Below are 23,037 nucleotides of genomic sequence, written 5' to 3'. Positions count from 1 at the left end.
ATTCCTCACTATATGAAAGGACTGATACAAGATTTGTATAATGGATTGTAAAGAAATTCGTCAGGTTTTATTTTAGACAATTGATCTGTATTTAAAGCGTGATGGGATGACAGCACAATGGTGTGTTTGTATCATCGGAAAGCTCCGGTCCTGCGCTTTCGTGTGATATGCGTGGCATTTCTGTGCGACCCTGCATTTGCGAGTAATCCATCCAACAGTAATGTGTGTGCAAAGCTGAAAGCTTTGTTATACATAATTTTAGTGTAACTTTACAATTTTTTTTCCTTGTAAAAACATTACCGACTACCGACAAGTGCTTGACGAATGGTTGCGGAGAAAATCCATAGATAAGAACAGGTGTGAATTTGGACGCACTTTGCGTCATTCGGGCCCATAGGGTTAATGAGATCATTATGTCAGAATTCTAAAAAGTTTTAATTAAAAAACAAAAAATCTGCTCATTAAATTTTCATGGGAAAAAAATCAGCTCTTTTTTTCTGAATTATTATTTCAGACTTCTTAAAAAAACAAAAGCAGATTTTTTTTTCCATAACAGCTTTCCTGAGTTAATGAGATTTCAGTTTTCATGGAGAGAAAATCTACTCTTTCTCTCCGAATTAACAAGATCATTATTTCAGAAATCTGAGAAAAGTTTTAATTGTTAATTAAGAAAAACAGAAATTAATGTATATTTTCTCTCTCTCTCTCTCTCTCCCTCTCTCTCTCTCTGTATACACACACCCACGCGCGCGCACACACACACACACACACACACACACACACACATATATATATATATATGATTATTTTATTTTATTTTTTTGTTGTTGTTTTTTTTAATTTTATTTCTCTTGTCAAGTGAATGCATTATGCTTCCAACATGGCTTTTGTTAAAAAAAATAATGTTTGGATCAAAGCATAGTGTGCTTTCTCAGGGAAGGACATTTTATGAAGTCACAACTTGGTTACATAAAGAGCAGTACCTCTACCCTGATTTAAATGAAGACAAGGTAACGACAACAGGAATATGTCAAGGACACTTTTGTTTGTGAGATATGCCAGTAAGTAATGCCCAGACTTGTCAGTGTAACACTTGTGACTCATTTGTCTGAATATTGAGAGAAAAACAGATTTCCAAAAGTCCAGATTGTTAGTGTCTGTAGTTTTTAAGTTATGTTTGTTTTTCTGGTCCCAGTCTTTTTTTAAATCTGGCTTCACTGCATCCAAACAGCAACCATGACCTTGACTGCAGCTGCCTGTTACATTTTGGATGCTTCATATCACATTGAACTTCTATGTTTCATTGACTCTGCATTTACCCACTCATTCCTCGTTGTTAGCTCAGTGTGTCTTGGTAACTTGCATGTGCTTTTTCCAAGCTTATCACCACTAGAACATACTCCACAATGGCTATCCATATACCGGGTCTGATAATGATGGTCATCTTCTACCTGCTTGTGCTGGGAACTGGCATCTGGGCATCTGTAAAATCGCAGAAGATGGAGAAAAACGCACTCAATGGATGGATTGAAGTGTCTTTTTTGGCTAACCGCAGGGTCAATTTGATAGTGGGAGTCTTCACAATGACGGGTGAGTTTTAGTCAAGCAGAAACAACCTTGAACTGGCTTTGAATAAAGAGTTATTTAGTGTTTACAAATATAATCATAAACATTACTCATTATATTATTAATAGTGATTCTTGACCTGAAAGATATGACTGTGTTTTCTTTGTATATTTATTTCCTGCTGCAGCCACCTGGGTCGGAGGTGCTTTTATCATTGGATTGGCAGAGACAGTTTATGACCCCACAAAGGGACTAATCTGGGCTCTTATTCCTCTGCAAATGTCAATTTCCTTTATTATTGGTAAGATCCTCTTAAGAAGGTATTCACATCCAAAAAAATCATATGAAGCAGTGCTTGAAGTGGGCTAGTACATAGCACCAGTATGTCTACATTTTATTTTTAAGTGTACCTTGAATTTTTCTTGTGCATCAGTGCTTCTCACAAGCTGCTGGTTCTCTTTTCTGCCCTTTCCATATCAGGTTCTCCAACCTGTCCTCATTCCTAGATCGTCAAATACCAACGAATTGTCACACCTTTCAGTGTGTCACAACAACACATAAGGCACCCTTTAGCATATCTATGTGACAAGTAACACATTATAACACATCCAATGTTGTGAAACAAGTTCAGTTGCATTTAGGCAACCCGGTCTCACTCTGACCCTGTCATTGAAATCCGGTGCTTGGGCGGACTTGGGTGACTTGCAGCATCAGACACCGATGAAAAAAGCCATCCTGTAAGTTAGCATGATACATGGCCGGTCGTTGTTATAATTTTACAGCGTCCAGCAGCGTCACGGGAAAATGTGGCAGGACAATAACAAAAGTTAGGGTGCCGGAAGTCCAAGTGGAGCAGTGGGAAGGGTGGTAAATAGGTCCAACATCACCGACTTTTACCAGGGAGAGCAGTGTTCACGTCCCGTAAGATTATAAAGCCAAACCATGTTCTTTTTTCCTAAACCCAACCATGCGTTTTTGTTGCCTAAACCCAACCATGTGTGTTTGTTGAAGAAAACAAAACAAAACGTCAATTCGTGTTGTTGTACTAATGTAATGCGTTTATCTTGAAAAATACTGTATGGAAATGTTAAATTTCCTGTGAAAACAAAAGTGTACTTTGAAAGAAGATATTTGACATGGCGTTCCAGAACGTCAACAACCAACGCACCCAGGGGACCTTTCACATTGTATCTGGACATGAAAAGTCCATGACCAAACATTTATGGGTTGAGGTTGGAGTAAGAATGTGTTGGTTTGGGCAACAAAGCTACTTGATCAGGCTTAGAAAAATACGATCATGTTTGGGGTTGAAAAAAGTACATTTGTTGTGTCATCTAAGTAAGTGACATCAAAGTTCGACAACTGTACATAAATTATGTAACGTTACATTAAAACAACACCGGACACGAACTGTGTTCCAGTTTTGTTTGTCCTATCCACCTCACCTTCCTTCCACCATATGTAGACTTCCTCATTCTTTACACTACATCAGTTGCTCTTAGCATCAAGTATTGCCACAAACAACATATCATGCTGATGTTTAAGGGCAGCTTTTTCGTCAGTGTCTGACACCGCGAGTCACTGCCCAAGCTCCAGATTTCAATGACTTTGGAGTGAGACGGGGTTGGACAAAGTGTAGGTACTTGAGACCCTAGAAATAAGAATGGGATAGGTTCTCTGGGTGATTGATAATAGCTGGGTGCACTACATACCCGGGGGGTACTATTTGATGCTCACCTGGGCCTGTTCTTGCCTGCCTGCTTTCTCTGTCTACAGTTAGTCCAAGAAATGTTACATTACATAATGTTGGCCTGCCTCCAAAAAGAACAGTCAGAGGACGACACAACAGAGCTGTACAACTGTACAACTGAATTGTTAAGTTACACACTGCTATGCTTGCTGTCTCTTTTTAAAGGCGGACTGTTCTTTGCGAAGCCAATGCGGGACCAAAACTACATCACGATGATGGATCCATTTCAGAGAAAGTATGGGAAGACACTGACGGGGCTTCTTGCCATTGTTCCATTCATCAGTGAACTGATGTGGGTTCCTGTCACACTGATTTCTCTGGGTAATATAAAAACACAAACACTTTGTCACATCTGTCTCCAGAGGTTATCTACTGTTTCTCAGATCCCGTATTATGTGTAACTGTGTATTGCCCACCCAAACACAATGCCATCTTCCTGACTGAGTTCCCTGAGTTTTTTCATCAGTTTTAAACTTTAATTTTCTTTTCTTTTTTTTTTTTTTATAATTAATTTTATTGCATGAGCAAGGGTCTGAATACAACACATTCCATACTTCATTGTTTTGTATAAACACAAACTCTTCAAAAAATTAGAATTCATAAATGACCCAGTTTACCTTACATATCCACATATCATACAGTTGTTTACATTGTCATCGCAGGTAATATCCCTTCCCCACATACACCAACATACACAATCTATCTCACACACATACACACACACACACATAAATTGGGTTCCATACCTTGTAAAAATGTTTCTCATTATTACTGTCTTCCGACATTGTTCTTTCTATACTTAAATAATATTTCATTAAAGTTTTCCATTTTTGAAATGTAGCCGCTTCTTTATTTTTCCAGTTTTGTAATATTAGCTTCTTGTAAACGAATGATGAAAATAGAATCTGCCAACCAGCTGGGTATCTTAAATCCTCAACATTTTGCAAGAGACAAATTATTGGTGAGAATGCAACTTTACAATTACAAAAACTTAAAATCCATTTTTCAATATTATCCCAGATCTTTCTAATTTTTCACAATACCAAAACGCATGTATGAGGGAGTCCCTCTGTGTTCTACATTTTAAACATCTGTCAGAGGAGCTGGTGTCAAACTTATGAATCTTGTCTCTAGTATAGTATATTCTTGTCATTAATTTGTACTGAATTAAACGTACATTTTCGTTAGTGGTGATTTTGTATGTAAGTCTTAAGCATTCCTTCCATTTTTCCCCCACATCTACCATACTAAGATCTTCATTCCATTTATTATATATGTTCTGTAGTAGCTCCTCATTGCTCTCAGCTTTGATAAGAATATTGTATACAGCACCTACAATCCGTCTCTTTTTTCCCCTTTTATTCAGAATTTCCTCTATCTGGGTTAAAGCTCTATTTCCCATATCGAAGTTTTCTGCTATCCACTTTTTCAGTTTCAAGTACTTGAAAAATTCTGTGTCTTTTAGTTTATATTTATGCTTTAGTTCCTGAAATGAAAGTACTGAATTCCGATAAATTTTTTATCCCACCATTTATCCACTTCTTCCAGTGTAGCTGAACATTTTGAATAGTTGATGAATTATTCCAAATGTGTATATGTTTTGGGATTTCTATTTCTTGACCTAATATTTTTTTCATTTTTTTCCAAGCATTTGATGTACAGTTAATAACAAAATTTACCTTTTTAATTTTTCGCTTGGAGAAGAGTGCTAAGAGTAAACTATTTGGCGGTAACTGATGGTTTTCCATATCTATCCATGGTTCCTCGTTTGTGTTGTTAATTATACGGCCAATATAAAACATTTGAGCTGCATTATAATAAAACTCCAGATTAGGAAGGTTTAAACCACCCTCCCCTCTAGGATAATACAGTAATTTCCTCTTTAATCTGTGAGCTTTTTTAGACCAAATAAACAAAGAAAGTAGTGAATTAACTTCTTTAAAGAAGGCTTTTAGCGGGGTAATAGAAATAGTCTGAAATACATAAAGAAATTTAGGCAGCCACATCATCTTAAAAAGGTTTATTCTACCGATTAAATTAATCCTCAAGTCAGACCACCTTTCAATGTCTTGATTAAGATTTTTAATCAATGGGAGAAAATTGTTTTTATACAACTGTGATTTATCTGCACTCATATAACAGCCGAGATATTTGATATTCCTTGTTTGTATTTTAAATTGTTTTAAAATTTCAAGATTTTTTATACTTTCGTCAATTACCATTACTTCTGTTTTTCCTTCATTCATTTTATATCCTGACAACTTCGAAAATTCTGTTATAATTTCAATTACGCATGGAATAGAAGTGTGTATGTTACTTAAATAGAGTAATAAATCATCAGCAAATAAACTAAGTTTGTATTGTTTCTTACCAACTGTAATGCCAATTATCTCTTCTGATTGTCTAATTTTTTGAGCCAAAGGTTCGATTGCTATTGCAAATAAGGAAGGCGATAAAGGGCATCCTTGGGCTGTGCTTCTGCTTAAAGAAAAGGGTTCTGAAAGAATCCCATTTGTATACACCTGTGCCTTTGGGTCTTTGTAGATTGTTTTAACCGTATTAATAAATTTTATTGGAAATTCATAAACCTCTAACACCTTGTACAAATAAGACCATTCCAGTCGATGGAAAGCTTTTTCGGCGTCAACCGCCATTAATATTAAGTCTTTCTTATACTTCTTAGCGTACTGTATTAAAGATATACATGTTCTAGTATTGGTTTTTAAATCTCTGTTTTGTATAAATCCAGTTTGATTATGATGAATAATTTTTGGTAGAATTTGTGCTAATCTGTTATTCATGACTTTAGTAATAATTTTTTTATTGCAGTTAATTAATCTAATTGGTCTAAAATCAGAAGGCCTATCACAATCTCTGCCTGGTTTTGGTATCACAGAAATAGTAGCTAGGTACATTGTTTGTGGAAGTGTGTCATTATTTTGGGAGGTATTAATGACTTCTATGAGTAGGGGTTTTATGCTTAACCAAAATGTTGAATAAAATTCAATTGGCAAGCCATCCATGCCTGGGGCTTTTTTCAGAGGAAAGTTATCAATAGCCGATTTAATTTCTGTACAAGTTATGTCCTTATTAAGTTCTTCTTTTTGCTCCACTGATAAACATCTCAAATTAAGTGATTTTAGAAAGGGTGTAGGGTCATTTTTTTCTATTTCTGATGTATGTAGGCTCTCATAAAATGACTTAAATTCTTTGTTAATGATTTGGTTATTTGTATAGACCAAATCTTTTGTTTCATTTTTTAGAGATATGGGTTGTCTCTTCAAAACTTTTTTGACTAATGAGGTTAAATGTTTACCTGATTTATTAGCAGATATGTAATTAAGCTTATTGGAACTGTGTCTAAAATTGCTAGCTTTCTTGAGTAATAAGCTGTCCAGTCTTAATTTCCACTCCTGTAGTTCTGTTAGCAATCTACTATTGACTTGTTTCTTGTGTTTCTTCTCCAAATAATTTATATATTCTCTCACTTTATTTCATTATCAAGATCTACTCTCTTTTTTGCTGCAAATCCTAACATTATTCTTCTTATATAAGCTTTGAATGCATCCCAAATTACCCAATTTCTGGCCTGTCTTGAGGGTCTCCCCCCCTCTACATTGGTTTGAATAAATAAATTAATGTATTCTTTAATATGTTTCAAAAATTCAGTGTCCATTAAAAATTTCCTATTCATTCTACATATCCTGTGAGACAATGTATTTTGTTTCGGGGACATAATGCAAGTGACTATGGCATGATCTGAAATTATAATGTTGTGAATTTTACTAGATATTACTCTTTCCAGGCCTGTCTTCGATATAAGCTGTTTTGGGGGCGTGAAAAATATGTGTTTTTTATTTTTATTTAACCTTTATTTAACCAGGTTTGTCCCATTGAGATCAAAGATCTCTTTTACAAGAGAGACCTGGCCACGAATGGCAGCACATATAGTTTCAACACATTGTCACATTAAACATAGACATAAGAGATACAAATTACAAACAGTTGAATTTACACAATCAGGTCGAGATCAAATAAAACATTTACACTCATAAAGCCTGGATACAATGGGATTTATCATGGACTTAAATACATTCAGAGATACCAGGCTTTGGAGTTTGAGCTCTGACTGCAAATTGTTCCATGAAGTTGGAGCAGAAAACCTAAAAGCCTTCTTCCCCAATTCTGTTCTGACCATAGGAACAGTAAAATGTAAAAAGTCCTGAGAACGGAGACTGTGGGCTCTATTATTCAGGATTAAAAGAGATGATAAATAAGATGGAATCATCTCAAGAATGGCCTTGTAAATCAAGACATGCCAATGGCCGAGCCGGCGTGCATATAAAAATGGCCAATTTACTTTAGTGTATAAGACACAATGATGTGTTAGAGCACCACGGTTTGTGATAAACCTCAGAGCGCCATGATACACACTATCCAGCGCGTGGAGGCAGTGAGCGGAGGCATTCATATATAACACATCACCATAATCAATAATCGGAAGAAAGGTCGACTCCACCAGTTTCAGTTTTATCCCAAAAGAAAAGCAAGACTTATTGTGTAAGATGTGTAGTAGTAGTAGTAGTAGTAGTAGTAGTAGATGTGTAATCCGTTGTGTTGGGATATAATATTCTCCATATATCCTGCAGTTCATTAACAGAAAGAAATTTCAGTAATTTTTTTGGTGGATTAATTTTTCTGTATTTGGTTGAGCTGTCATGCACACTGAATATGTTATTCAGGTCTCCCCCTAATATAATCACACCTGTTGGTGAGCTGTCTAACACATTTTGAATTTGATTTAAAAACATCATATCTGAAATGGGAGGTTTGTAGATATTGATGAGGGTATAGAGAAAAACTTTATTAAAGACTTAAACTTTAATTTTCATGTGGACACTCAAACCAATGCCAGCATTGCTGAATTTCTTGGAACAATAGACTCCTTTAACTTTATTCAGCATGTTTCCGGTCAAACTCATAACCATGGCCATACCCTGGACTTAGTATTTACACTTGGCTTAACTATTTACACCTCTGTATTAAACATTTTTCGTCCCATCTCCAAGCTCCCATTCCTGTCCAAAGTACTGGAGAAAACTGTCTATTCACAGCTTGTGTCTCATCTACCTAACAACAACATCATGGAGACTTTTCAGTCAGGTTTTAGTGTTCGACACAGCACAGAATCTGCCCTTCTTAAAGTATCAAATGACTTACTGCTGTCTTTAGATAGAGCTAAATGTGTCATTTTAATAATATTAGACCTCAGTGTAGCCTTTGGCACTGTTGATCATTCTATATTATTGAACCGCCTTCAAGAACTGGTCGGCATCCAGGGAACTGCCCTCAAGTGGTTTGCCTCCTAGACAGATCTTTTTCTGTTAAGAGTGGGGGCCTCTCCTCCTCATCTGTCCATATCACTTGGTGTACCTCAAGGTTCCATCTTAGGGCCCATTTTATTTGCACCATACATGCTTCCATTAGGCTCCATTTTCCACCAGCACAAAGTCTCTTTTCACTATGCAGATGACACACAAATTTATCTTCCGTTAAACCCAGGGGATTCCAGCTCCATCACATCCATCCTGAACTGCCTCCAGGATGTGAAATCCTGGATGGCAACAAACTGTCTTCAATTAAACAAAAACAAAAAAGAGGTTTTATACATATGTATATATGTATATATATATATATATATATATATATATATAGGCTGGACAGTGATCTCAGCCCAAACAGCACTGCCACCTTCAACCAAGCCCAGGCTCCGTTTATGCGAGCTCCAGGCAGAAGCAATGCTGATACTACCTTTACTAGCACATTCACCATACTCTATTTCACACGCTACATAGCATAACTACAATGTAAGCTAAAGTTAAAGAAGATAAATGAACTCACAGGATCAGCAAACACACTCACTTTGCAGCATGGTCTCAAACAAAATGGATTCAAATAGGCCACTCCCACACTTAAATAACCTTCCTCTTCCTGGATTTCCTTCTTACTTACACATGGCTTTCTCAGCCCAAACAGCACTGCCATCTTCAACCAAACCCAGGCTCCATACATGCGAGCTCCAGGCAGAAGCAATGCTGATACTAGCTTTCCTGTCACATTCACCATACTCTAATTCACACACTACATAGCATAACTACAATATAAGCTAAAGTTAAAGGAGCTAACTGGACTTACAGGATCAGCAAGCACACTCACCTTGCCGCATGGCCTCAAACAAAATGGATTCCAATAGGCCACTCCCACACTTAAATACTTCCTCTTCCTGGATTTCTCCTGACAGGAAGTGGATCTCTCCACCTGATCTCAAGGAGTTATGTGCCCTGCTTAGTAGTTCCCCCTGCTGGCCCCCAGCTGACATTATTTCTTCTGTAATAGATAAAGTAGCTGCATTTAATTGCTTCATCTGACATTTCCCTCACTGTCTTCCTCAAATTCTGTCCCCGCACTCCGAGTTCCCCCAGGAGTGAGACAGTTGATCTTGCTATGAATCCCCTACACCCCACTTCCACTGGACAAATCCTAGTCTTCCATCCTCGCTGCTCAGCTTCTGCTCCTAAGTCTGCATATCTAAGCTTTTTCCTTTCATAGGCTTCTTCCACTGAGTCTTCCCAAGGAACTGTCAGCTCAGTGAAATAAACTATCTGTTGACTCACTGACCACAACACTAAGTCAGGCCTCTGCCTGGTACAGACTATTTCCTGAGGAACAACAAGCTTTCCCCCTAAATCTACTTGCATTTCCCAATCACAAGCACCTTCTAGGCGGCCACACCCTTGCCTCCTCACTAACTTATCCCTTCTGTATTTCTCTCCCTCACGGACAAACTGAATTACTAAGCCCCTATCCTTAACACCTTCTGAATTCACCTGTCTTCGTTTCCCTTCGATGCCTGCAGCTAAACATTTCAACACCTGATTATGTTGCCATGTATATCGGCCTTGTGACAAGCTAACTTTACAGCCTGACAAAATATGCTTTAAAGTTGCGGTACGTGAACACAGTGGGCATGATGGGTCCTCATTTACCCACAGTTTTAGGTTCTGGGGGGTTGGTAACACATCGTATGTAGCCCCTACCAGGAATCTAATACGATTCTCCTCCATACTCCACAGGTCCCTCCAACTAAGCTTCCTCTTCTCTACACTTTCCCAATTCAACCACTGTCCCTGTTTAGCCTGGGCCACTACCTTTGCACCCCTTACTATCTCTTCCTGTCTGCGTATCTGTTCTACAACCAGCTTTCTTTTATCTTTGAGGCCTGCTGTATTCCATACCGGTTTACCTGAGCCAAGCCCCAGGCCTCCCCGGGCAAACTGATCATTACCTACAATCTCTGCATGTCTAAGAGCTGCCTCTGCCTCCTGAACTGCCAATCTTGGCTTCCACTTCCTCCCCTTGGTTGGATTTGGAACCACACTCCTAACTACCACGTCCTTACTCCCAGATAACAAGAGCTCTGTCCTGACCTTGGTACATTTAAATTCCTCTGTTAAACTAGATACTGGCAGCTGAAGTATCCCTTTTCCATACAGTGCAACACTACTTAGGCACCTAGGAGCGCCCAACCACTTCCTAATGTAGGAGCTAACCGACCTTTCCATTCTCTCCACAACAGATATTGGAATTTCATAAACTGACAATGGCCACATTAACCTAGGATATAGCCCAAATTGCAAACACCACAACTTCAACTTTCCTGGAAGTTCTGATTTATCTATTCTATCCAATCCTTCAGCCACATCTTTTCTAAATTTCACCACCTGTTCCTTATCATTCAACTCTACATTGTACCACCTACCTAAGCTCTTTACTGACTTTTCCCTAATTGTTGGGATGTCCTCATCATCTATGACAAACTTCCTATCACTTAACTTCCCTCTACATATCGAGATGCTTCTAGATTTACTAGGCTTGATTTTCATGCTGGCCCACTTGAGGTTCTTATTTACCTTCTCTAGTAGCCTCTTTGTACATGGCATTGTTGTGGTCACCAGTGTCATGTCATCCATGTAAGCCCTAACTGGTGGAAGATGCAACCCATTCTGCCGTCTCTCCCCACCTACCACCCACTTAGAAGCCCTGATGATTACTTCCATTGCCATAGTAAATGCTAATGGAGAAATTGTACACCCTGCCATGATGCCTATTTCTAGCCTTTGCCAACCTGTTGTGAAACCTGCTGTACTTAGACACAACCTAATATCCTGAAAATATGCTTTCACCAAGTTAACAACTACCTGTGGCACTCTGAAGTAGTCAAACGTACTCCAAATGAGGCTGTGCGGTACTGAACCAAACGCATTTGCAAGATCTAAAAATATTACATGTAGGTCCCGTTTGTTAATCTTCGCTGCCTGAATCTGGTGCCAGATCATGCTAGTATGCTCTAAACACCCTGAAAAACCTGGTATTCCTGCCTTCTGCACCATGGTATCTATTAAGCTATTCCTTTCTAAGTAGCTAGCTAGTCTCTGCGCTACTACACTAAAGAAAATCTTCCCCTCCACATTCAAGAGAGAAATCATCCGGAACTGGCTAAGGTCCACAGACTCCTTCTCCTTAGGAATGAGGACACCCCCTGCCCTATGCCATGCTCTTGGTATAATTTGTTTTTCCCAAACTATTCTTAGCTGTTTCCACAAAAATTTAAGGGTATCAGGCGCACTTTTATAAACCCGGTAGGGGACTCCATTAGGCCCTGGGGCCGAAGAAGCCTTTGCACGCCTGACCACCTCCTGAACTTCCTTCCACCTAGGTGGCCTGACATCCATCTCATGCTCTATCCCTCCTAATGGAGGGATATCAGGTGGGAAACCTACTATCCTATTCTTCTCCAAATCTGAATACGTGTTTCTCAAATATTCTTCAACCTCTAACCTTTCTGCTTTAAGCTGCCCTCCCTTTTCCTGGCTGAACAATCCTTTAACAAACTTAAAAGGGTCCCCGAAAAAACCTGTCCTAGCATATTCCTTCTTCCTCCTCTTTTTCCTGAGATGCTCCGCCCTTCTAAGAACTGCTAGCCTGCTTCTCAACTCCTCTTGCAACACCTTAATTCCCTCCCTTTCTTCTTCTGTAGCCTTTTTCCACTGCTTTCTTAACTGTCTCCTTTCCTTGACTAACTTCTCTATTTCTCTCTGCCGCCTAGACTTACCTGACTGTACCCTCTCACTCCTCTTTCTCTCATGCACCCCAAACCTCTCTACACCATATGAATACATTATATTTCCCATCTTTTCTAACCTTTGTATTGCATTTCCTCTAAGCCTACTCAAGATTACTGACAAGTCTCTGTTAACTATCTCCCATTCTTTACTGTCATTTGCTCTAGGCCATCTAACTCTAACCTTTTGCTCCATGGTTCTTTCTCTGGCTAGCATACTGGCCTCAGTGTCACCTGCATCCTCTCTTACTACCCCCTCCTCCTCAGTGGCAGCGTTACTGATATCCTGCGAACTGTGGTTTTCTACCTACCGCTGGACTTCATCCGACTGACTCGACTGACTTCTTAGGAAGTACTGATCAATGCGGCTACTCTGCCCTTTCTTTGCCACACACTTCTTCTTTCCCTGATGAGTTCTGAGGCCTTTCACTGATGTTACTTTCTGCCAGCCGCAAGGACAAACCTGAAGCATCTTGTTCTCAACTATGCTACTTTTGCCCTCTACAGATGCGCTCACCTTGCCCTGAGTGCTGCTAATTCTAGCACTGGTGGATAGGTCCGTGCCCCTATCCTTCACTGAGTCACCGGTCCAAGTCATAGTCGTGTCCTTTCCAATGTCTGTTACCGTGTAATCCACCTGTGAGTCATCTTTCACCCCTGCTCTCGCTGACTCTTGGGGTATTTTCCCTATGTTGGCTGTAGCTAATTTTGGTTGTAATAAGGCTGCTAGGCCTCACCACTGCTACCATGGGTTGCTAACCCATGCCAGCACCGCTGGGGTCTTTTCCCTCCTGTCAGCTGTCTATCCAAGCAGTCACATGGTCTTTCCCTTGTTGTCAGCTGCCCTATTCACAGCAGTCACTAGCTGGGCTAGTTCTGAATTCAAATAAACACAAGAAGTTTGTGCTCTAATAAAAAAAAAAAAAAAAAAAGGGATCAGCACTCAGTGAATAATCCTCCTAAGCCCTACGATAAGCTATTATGGCAAGGCTTAACTATACAGACCCGTGACCAGTGATAACTAACATGTCTTTGGGGTCATCGGGTGGGAACCTCCTTTCATCGGTGTTTCGTCTAGTTAGTCCCACGACACCTCCAGGAGGCTAGACAGTGATCTCTGGCGTCCCAGAGACACTCCCCTAATGCCAGGTCTCACTGCTCCCCACACTAACCGAACAACCTCCTTTACCTTACCTATACTACCACAGAGGAGGTAGACCCAGGGAAGGAAGCCTTGTTAGGCTATCACACTCCCCCGCCGGGTTAGGCTGTACAGTCTACCTCCCCAGGACGAGCCCTCACAACAATGACACCTCCAGGAGGCTGGACAGTGATCTCAGCCCAAACAGCACTGCCACCTTCAACCAAGCCCAGGCTCCGTTTATGCGAGCTCCAGGCAGAAGCAATGCTGATACTACCTTTACTAGCACATTCACCATACTCTATTTCACACGCTATATAGCATAACTACAATGTAAGCTAAAGTTAAAGAAGATAAATGAACTCACAGGATCAGCAAACACACTCACTTTGCAGCATGGTCTCAAATAAAATGGATTCAAATAGGCCACTCCCACACTTAAATAACCTTCCTCTTCCTGGATTTCCTTCTTACTTACACATGGCTTTCTCAGCCCAAACAGCACTGCCATCTTCAACCAAACCCAGGCTCCATACATGCGAGCTCCAGGCAGAAGCAATGCTGATACTAGCTTTCCTGTCACATTCACCATACTCTATTTCACACACTACATAGCATAACTACAATATAAGCTAAAGTTAAAGGAGCTAACTGGACTTACAGGATCAGCAAGCACACTCACCTTGCCGCATGGCCTCAAACAAAATGGATTCCAATAGGCCACTCCCACACTTAAATACTTCCTCTTCCTGGATTTCTCCTGACAGGAAGTGGATCTCTCCACCTGATCTCAAGGAGTTATGTGCCCTGCTTAGTAGTTCCCCCTGCTGGCCCCCAGCTGACATTATTTCTTCTGTAATAGATAAACTGGCTGCATTTAATTGCTTCATCTGACATTTCCCTCACTGTCTTCCTCAAATTCTGTCCCCTGATAAAATTTGTTTATAATGATAAACTTGGTATGTTTTACTTCCAACAGGGGTCACTGTTAGCGTCTTTGCCGATCTGCCCTTAAGTCTTTGCGTCTGGATCTCTGCTGCTGTTGCAATCACCTAAACTGTTCTTGGAGGTATCTATTCAGTTGCTTTCACTGATGTCATCCAGCTATCGTTGGTGTTTTGTAGCTTGGTGAGTTTAACACTAATAAGGCAGTTTTTCCAACATATATTTAGTTCTGTTTTTTTCTTACAGACTTTAATGTAAGAATTCCTCTGTTTATAGTGGCTCTGTGCTCCCTTTGTGTTGGTCAGTGACGTTTATACTGACGTCACTCAAACAGCATTCAACCGCACATATCAGGCCCCCTGGCTTGGCCATCTTGAGTCTGATGACGTGTGGAGATGGATTGATAATTTCCTGGCATTGGTAAGCTGACGTTGTGTAAAACTTTTGAAATTAATATTTAAAGAAGAGCACTTTTTGATGTCCTAAAACATTAAACCGGCAGGGATCTTAATGATCTCACTTATATCTACTCAGCTGAAGCTAAATTATACGTTTTATTTGTTATTTCAAAACTTGTGTGAAAAGTTGTATAAAACTTTTTGTGGCTCCAGAGGGAGCCATGTAAAGTCTGATAAATTCACAGATGCTGCAGTGATGTCACTTTGAGTTGGAAAACTAAACCCCAGAATTTTGACCAAACCCTTTCCCTAACAAAACATAAACACACTGATCACATTGATTTTGTCCCTTTTTAAAATTAAGTGCAATACTAAATTCGTCAAGCACGCTTTCAAATGTGAAACAAAAAATTGGACATATGGTTTATTGTGTTTTCACAGAGTGTTGGCAACTTGGCATTTCAAGACTTCCATCAAAGAACTCTGTCTTCCAGCTCCACATCTACAGCCAGAATGATCTGCTTCATAGCCGCAGGGCTCATCCTTGTTCTTGGAATTCCACCAGTGCTGATTGGTGCTGTCGCCGCCTCAACAGGTATATCTGACAGACTGGGCCGCAGCAGGGTTGTACAGTGTGTTATTTTGTCATGACTTAGATTTTGTTATTTTTTCTTTACCTGGCAGATAATGGCCTCCATACATGATGGTCCCTTAAAGGAATACTTCAACCCATCAAATTCCCATATGTATATTAAATACTAACCCCGAATTATGTTTAATTCATCAAGAAAATATTGTTTTTCTCACATGCATTTATGGTGAACAAAGAATCAAAAAACTGAGAGTTCTTAATGAATTGAAGTTATAGGGGTCCACATATAACAATAGTAATTTTATATCTTAACTTTTGTTTACAACCTCTCACACAACTCGTGCAGCATAATCCAAAAAAGTTGGGCATTCAATGTTGGTTTTCGGCCTTGTCCGTTACAGGCAGAGATTTCTCCAGATTGCCTGAATCTGTTGATATTTTTTATGGTAGATGTAGAACATTTCTGATTTTTATTTCTGTAAATTGTTTCTTGGACACTCCATGGGGATCCTAGTACACCCCCAGATAGACATGTTGAATATAGATTTATATATATATATATATATATATATATATATATATATCAGCATGTATCCATGACTATCCGGGGCTGTACTAGGAACCCCTGGAGTAGTATATATATATATATATATATATATATATATGTACACACACACACATATATATATATATATATATATATATATATATATATATGTATATGTATGTATATATATATATATATATATATATATATATACAGTGGTGGAAAAAAGTTTTCGGACACCCCATGCATTTGTGAAATATTGCATTAACAATCACTCTTAGGTCTTCAGGTGCAATTTCTTTTAGTACAGTCACAGCCAAAATACTAAATAAATCCTAAAAAAGCCATTAAAAACTTAAAATTGATTGGTTCCATGAAAATACATAAGAAATTTTGAGTATTGGGTCATTTTGGTACCAGTGATGAAGGTCGTTCTTTTTATTAAAAGACACAATTTTTGTTGCCAAGCTTCGTGTCTACATAAAGCCAGCACATTTTAAAGTTCTTCAGACACAAAAATGGCTGAAACAAGGAACCTAACGCAGGAAACACGCCTGAAGATAAAGATTCTCAGCCAGGAATGGTACAGCTGCCGCCAGATAGCCAGGAAGTGCAGATGCAGTCCTTCAGCAGTTGGATACACTCTGCAGAAATACAGACGAACCAACAGCTTGGAAGACAAACCAAGATCTGGGCGTCCAAGGGTTTCTTCAGCAAGAAATGACCGCATCCTGATCCGCATGTGCAGGCAAAACCACCGAATGACATCACAGGAGCTTCAGCAGCAGTGGTCAAACCAAACTGGTGTCCAGTGTTCCATCCGCACTGTACGTGGCCAACTTTTAGATCATGGCTTAAGGTCCTACAAGGCTATTAAGAAGCCCCTGATCAAAGAGAGACAGAGGTTAGCCCGGCGTCATTGGGCCCAGGCACACAAGAACTGAACAGCCAGGAATTGGAAGAAGATTTTGTGGTCAGATGAGTCCAGTTTCCAGCTTTATCTTCCTCCTACTAATGTGAGGGTACGCAGAAGGCCAGGCGAAGTATTATCTCCAGCATGTACAGTACCTACTGTCAAGCATGGTGGAGGCAGTATCATAGTTTGGGGATGCATGAGTGCTGCTGGTGTTGGTCATCTCACTGTCTGTGATGGCACATTGAACTCTACCAAGTATTGTACCATTCTCGAAACCCACGTGCTCCCTTCTGCGCGTGCACTGTTCCGTTGAGGTAAAAACTGGATGTTTCAACAAGATAATGTCCCTTGCCACACATCCAAGGCCAGTAGAACTTGGCTTTATTTATAGGGCGCATTTCATTAATACTCCAAGACATTTTACATTAGTTAGAAATGATCAACAGTAACACAGTTGAAAACTTTTCCTTAACATGTAATTTGCTAAATTATTCTTAATTTTTTTTTTTTTTTGTGAGCTATTTCAATCAATCAATCAATCAATTTTATTTATAAAGCCCAATATTACAAATCACAATTTGCCTCACAGGGCTTTACAGCATACGACATCCCTCTGTCCTTATGACCCTCGCAGCGGATAAGGAAAAACTCCCCAAAAAAAACCCCCTTTAACGGGGAAAAAAACGGTAGAAACCTCAGGAAGAGCAACTGAGGAGGGATCCCTCTTCCAGGACGGACAGACGTGCAATAGATGTCGTACAGAACAGATCAGCATAATAAATTAACAGTAATCCGCATGACACAATGAGACAGAGAGAGAGAGAGAGAGAGAGAGAGAGAGAGAGAGAGAGAGAGAGAGAGAGAGAGAGAGAGATGCAGGTAATAACAGTAGCTTACAACAACATTATTGAAAGTAATAATATTATAGTTATAGTTCTGGCTACTGTGGTACAATATGTTGAAAGTATGTATTAATATCTGGCAGTATACATGTGTGACAATAGTCATATGTGTATAATAACAGTAGAAGTATGACTAATGACTAATGATGGCAGCAGCAGCAGGAGGCATCTGGCAGGACCACGGCAGCAGCACAACCACACACGTCACGCTGTCCAGGCACCGCTGCGATATGAGTTAATCTGAGAGACAGTGGAGCACAAAGGCTCCGGAGAAGAAGCCGAGTTAGTGACATCCAGAATGGCCGAGTTAGCAAGATGCAGTAATAGAATACGAGAGAGAGAGAGAGAAGGAGAGAAGGTGCCCGGTGTATTATAGGGGGGTCCTCCGGCAGACTAGGCCTAAGTCAGCCTAACTAGGGGCTGGTACAGGGCAAGCCTGAGCCAGCCCTAACTATAAGCTTTATCAAAGAGGAAAGTCTTAAGTCTAGTCTTAAATGTGGAGACGGTGTCTGCCTCCCGGACCGTAACAGGAAGATGATTCCACAGGAGAGGAGCCTGATAGCTGAAGGCTCTAGCTCCTGATCTACTTTTGGAGACTTTAGGGACCACGAATAACCCTGCGTTCTCAGAGCGCAGTGTTCTGGTGGGATAATATGGCACTATGAGCTCACTAAGATATGATGGAGCTTGACCATTTAGAGCTTTATAAGTTAACAGTAGGATTTTAAATTCAATTCTGGATTTTACAGGGAGCCAGTGCAGAGAAGCTAAAACAGGAGAAATATGATCTCGTTTCTTAGTTCCTGTACACGTGCTGCTGCATTCTGAATTAGCTGGAGAGTTTTTAAGGACTTACTAGAGCTACCTGATAATAGAGAGTTACAGTAATCCAGCCTAGAGGTAACAAAAGTGTGGACCAATTTTTCTGCATCTTTTCGGGTCAGGATAGGCCTAATTTTCGCAATATTATGCAGATGAAAAAATGCAGTCCGTGAGGTTTGTTTTAAATGAGAATTAAAAGACAAATCTTGATCAAATATTACTCCGAGGTTTCTTATGGTAGTGCTAGAGGCCAGAGCAATGCCATCTAGAGAAACTATGTCATCAGATAAAGAGTCTCTGAGTTGTTTGGGGCCAAGAACAATAACTTCAGTTTTGTCTGAATTTAACATCAGGAAATTGGTGCTCATCCAAGTTTTTATGTCTTTAAGGCAGTTATGGAGTTTAGTTAATTGATTACTTTCTTCTGGCTTCATCGATAAATACAACTGAGTATCATCTGCATAACAATGGAAATTTATAGAGTGATTTCTAATGATGTTTCCTAAAGGAAGCATATATAGAGTAAATAGGATTGGTCCGAGCACAGAACCTTGTGGAACTCCAAAACAAACTTTGGTACGTAAGGATGATTCATTATGAACGTCAACAAATTGAAAACGATCAGATAAATAAGATTTAAACCAGCTTAGTGCAGAACCTTATAGGCCAATTAAGTGTTCCAGTCTCTGCAGTAGAATTTGATGGTCAATTGTGTCAAACGCCGCACTAAGATCTAATAAAACAAGTACAGAGACAAGTCCTTTGTCTGAAGCAATCAGAAGGTCATTTGTAATTTTAACTAGTGCTGTCTCAGTGCTATGATGCACTCTAAATCCTGACTGAAATTCCTCAACTAAATTATTATCCTGGAGAAAATCACACAGCTGGTCTGCGACTACTTTCTCAAGGATCTTTGACATAAAGGGAAGATTAGATATTGGTCTATAGTTGGCTAACACCTCTGGATCCAGGGTGGGCTTTTTTAGTAGAGGTTTAATTACAGCTACCTTAAAAGACTGTGGTACATAGCCTGTTAATAAGGATATATTGGTCATATCTAATATATGAGTGTTAACTAAAGGAAAGACCTCCTTAAGTAGCCTAGTTGGGATGTATGTCACAAATTCCTAACTATACTGATGTTTTAATCACTTTATTTAAACACTAAATCATGATGAAACTGACCTAAACTGAACTGAACTATCTCAGGTGCATGTTAGCTGAACAGCGTCCTTTCATGTTTCAGACTGGAATTGGACCTCATATGGTTCTCCTTCTCCATATGAGCGAGGGGAGACAGCTATGGTATTGCCCATCATCCTTCTGCGTCTTACTCCTACTGCCATTTTCATTGTTGGCATGGGAGCTATTGCTGGTGCTGCAATGTCATCTACTGACTCTTGCCTCCTGGCAGCAACCTCCATCTTCACCACCAACATTTACAAGATCATTCGACATCAAGTAAGTTTAGTTTATTTCAGTTATTTTCCAACTTATAAACGTTCAAATACACTGGTAGATAGACAATAAATAATCATTAAGTTTGTGCTTTTTTAGCATTAAAAAAATACATATATGAAAAATAATCAATTAATTAATTAATTAAAAATAAATAAATAAACAGGAAAAAACAGGACCAAAAAGGTGTACGCTGAAGTCTTAGCTTATTACACCTCCCCATTTAACAATCATTATGTTTGTTAGCACCCTTCAAATTATACAGAGCAATAACAAATTGACAGCAACTAAGTATATACACATTGGCCTACTGTCCATCCAAATATCCCACACACATTTCATGTAAGTTTCTAACCCATTCCATTAATTCACTCCACAAACTGAAACACATCTTTGAACACAGTTTCCTCTCAGTTCATACTGACATTCCCTTATTTGAAACAACCTCTGGATACAGTTTGGTAACATACTTTTGTATGCTTTGTATGTCAGTGATGCTATTTTAAAATCTACAAGTTTGCCACATTTGAGTGCCTGTGAATTTATGAATAATGTATTTGTCGGTTCATGATAATCCGCTCCGTTTATGATTCTGATGGCTCTCTTCTAAAGCAAATAAATCAGATTTGTGATCATTTTTCCCCAAACCTCCACCCAGTAAGTAATGAATGGAAATATGAAAGAACAATATAGTATATGTAATGAAATTGAGTTAAGAATGTTTTTTGTTTTATCTAATATTGTAATGGACTTTGATATTTTGTTTTTAATATGATTAACATGCAAACTGTATAATTTGTGATCTGTGACAACTCCCAAATATTTGTTCTCATATACTCTTTTATTTCAGTATTACCTATCATAATTTGTACTTTGTTATTGTTTTTTTGATGTTCAAATATTATATTTCCTCCTGAGACCCTGCATCCTCATATGAGGACATGACATTTTGGGTTTGCTGTACCTCATACTTAATTCTGCTTAACTTGGTCTACAGCCAATCCCGACACAAATGTGGACAAGGTATAAAACCTGATCCAATGTTATGGTTGAAACTTCTTTATTTGTGCTTAATAACATCTGTAGTTTAAAACTGCACATGCATTTGACCAATTTAAGCAACCGTAATAAGCTAAGACACAGTTAATTAAAAACCACCTTCATTAAAACGGACATTCCAAGCTTGGTGTAGAGCAAGGAAAATTCACACAAAGCTACAAAATGACAATCACAAGACTTTTAGAAATGTCTCTAAGAATATATATGAATAGAAATATTTGCAATTTTGTTTTGCGTGGCCATGTTCAGGTATTGAAATAAACTGTTTTGAACAGTTTTAGACTTGCACAGTGACCCCTCAACCATAGCGTTACAAGATGTAGCATTGTTTTTAAGTTTTGTTATTGCAGAAAACATAACGTCATTGAAACAAACTGTTTTATACTTCATTACACACTTTTGATCATTAAAAATAAACCCACTGTCCTCATATGAGGACAAAAAGGAGGACAAAAAACACTTTCTGTTCAAAGACAATTATTAGGTTTTTATACTTATAAAGTCTTACTAATTCCAAATAGCTCAGAGAAATTAAAAATGCATGCTAAACAAAAGTTGGAGTCTCAGGAGGATATTTAGTTTTAATTAATTAAGTGATAACTTGTTAATGTTGAATCATTGTTTTAAAATATCTAATTTTGTTTCCAAGGTATCAAGAAAACAAATTTATATCAACAGCGAACATAACAAAACTTAAAAACTTGGACACATTACAAATATCATTTATGTACAATATAAACAATGTTGGACCTAGCACTGACCCTTGTGGAACCCCACATATAACCCTCAACAAGTCACACTTATTATTGTTTATTTGCACATATTGATGTCTATTTTCAAGGTAGTTACGCAGCCATTTGTGAGCTGCTCCTCTAATCTCATATCTTTTCAGTTTGCTCATTTATAGTCCATGGTCAATCGTGTCAAGACAGAAAGATGGGAAGGAAAGTATGCAAACTTTGATATTTTAACTGAAACACTTTTTGCCATTTTCTCCAGGCATCAGATAAAGAGCTTCAGTGGGTGATTCGCTTCTCCATAGTAGTTGTAGGGATTGTGGGAACATCTCTGACCTACCTGGACAGCAGCATCTTAGCATTCTGGATCCTGAGCTCAGACTTGACTTACACCATAATGCTCCCACAACTGATCTGTGTCCTCTTCGTCAGGGTGTCCAATGGCTATGGGGCTGTTGTGGGCTATGTTGTTGCTTTTGTGATGAGAGTTTTGTGCGGAGAGCCCATGTTCAGTCTTCCTGTGATCCTGCAATTCCCAGGTTGCACTTTAGAGGATGGTGTTTACATTCAGCACTCTCCCATCAAGACCATTTGCATGCTGTCTGCTCTGGTTTCCATTCTCATGGTTTCATATGTGGCCTCACTCCTGTTTAACAAGGGGATCCTTCCCAAGAGGTGGGACGTGTTTGAGGTGAAATCCCAGGGAGCACCAACAGATGGTGCCAGAGAAGGTGATGGTGAAAAGGTTGATGAACCAATGCTTGAAACAGCTTGCTAATTCAGCTTCTGTTGAATTTATGTTTGATTTCATTTTTGTAACATGGTTGTTGGTGCCAATGATGTTCCAGGGCTTCTGTGGGGACACATTGCTACCCATCCAACCTTTGTATGCGGGGCCCATGGGGGTAGTAAACGAGCTGAAAAATGGGCCCTAAATGGGATTGTCCAAGGGTTCCATGATGGAACCATGTCAATTGCCTAAATGGGTGGGTTTACTCAAGTGGGCCAAAAATAAGATGCCCA

At 39.2% G+C, this 23,037-nt stretch overlaps 1 pseudogene; it reads left to right on the top strand.

The window, feature by feature from the left end:
• The first annotated feature begins 1,406 nt into the window (after window positions 1–1,406).
• On the top strand, window positions 1,407–22,792 carry LOC117249719 (high-affinity choline transporter 1-like; annotated as a pseudogene).
• Window positions 22,793–23,037: the final 245 nt, after the last annotated feature.

Source organism: Epinephelus lanceolatus, chromosome 24 (genome assembly GCF_041903045.1).
Source record: "Epinephelus lanceolatus isolate andai-2023 chromosome 24, ASM4190304v1, whole genome shotgun sequence".
NCBI lineage: Eukaryota > Metazoa > Chordata > Actinopteri > Perciformes > Serranidae > Epinephelus > Epinephelus lanceolatus.
The sequence above is the reverse complement of the archived record's forward strand: the minus strand, read 5'-3'. Positions and strand labels throughout refer to the sequence as shown.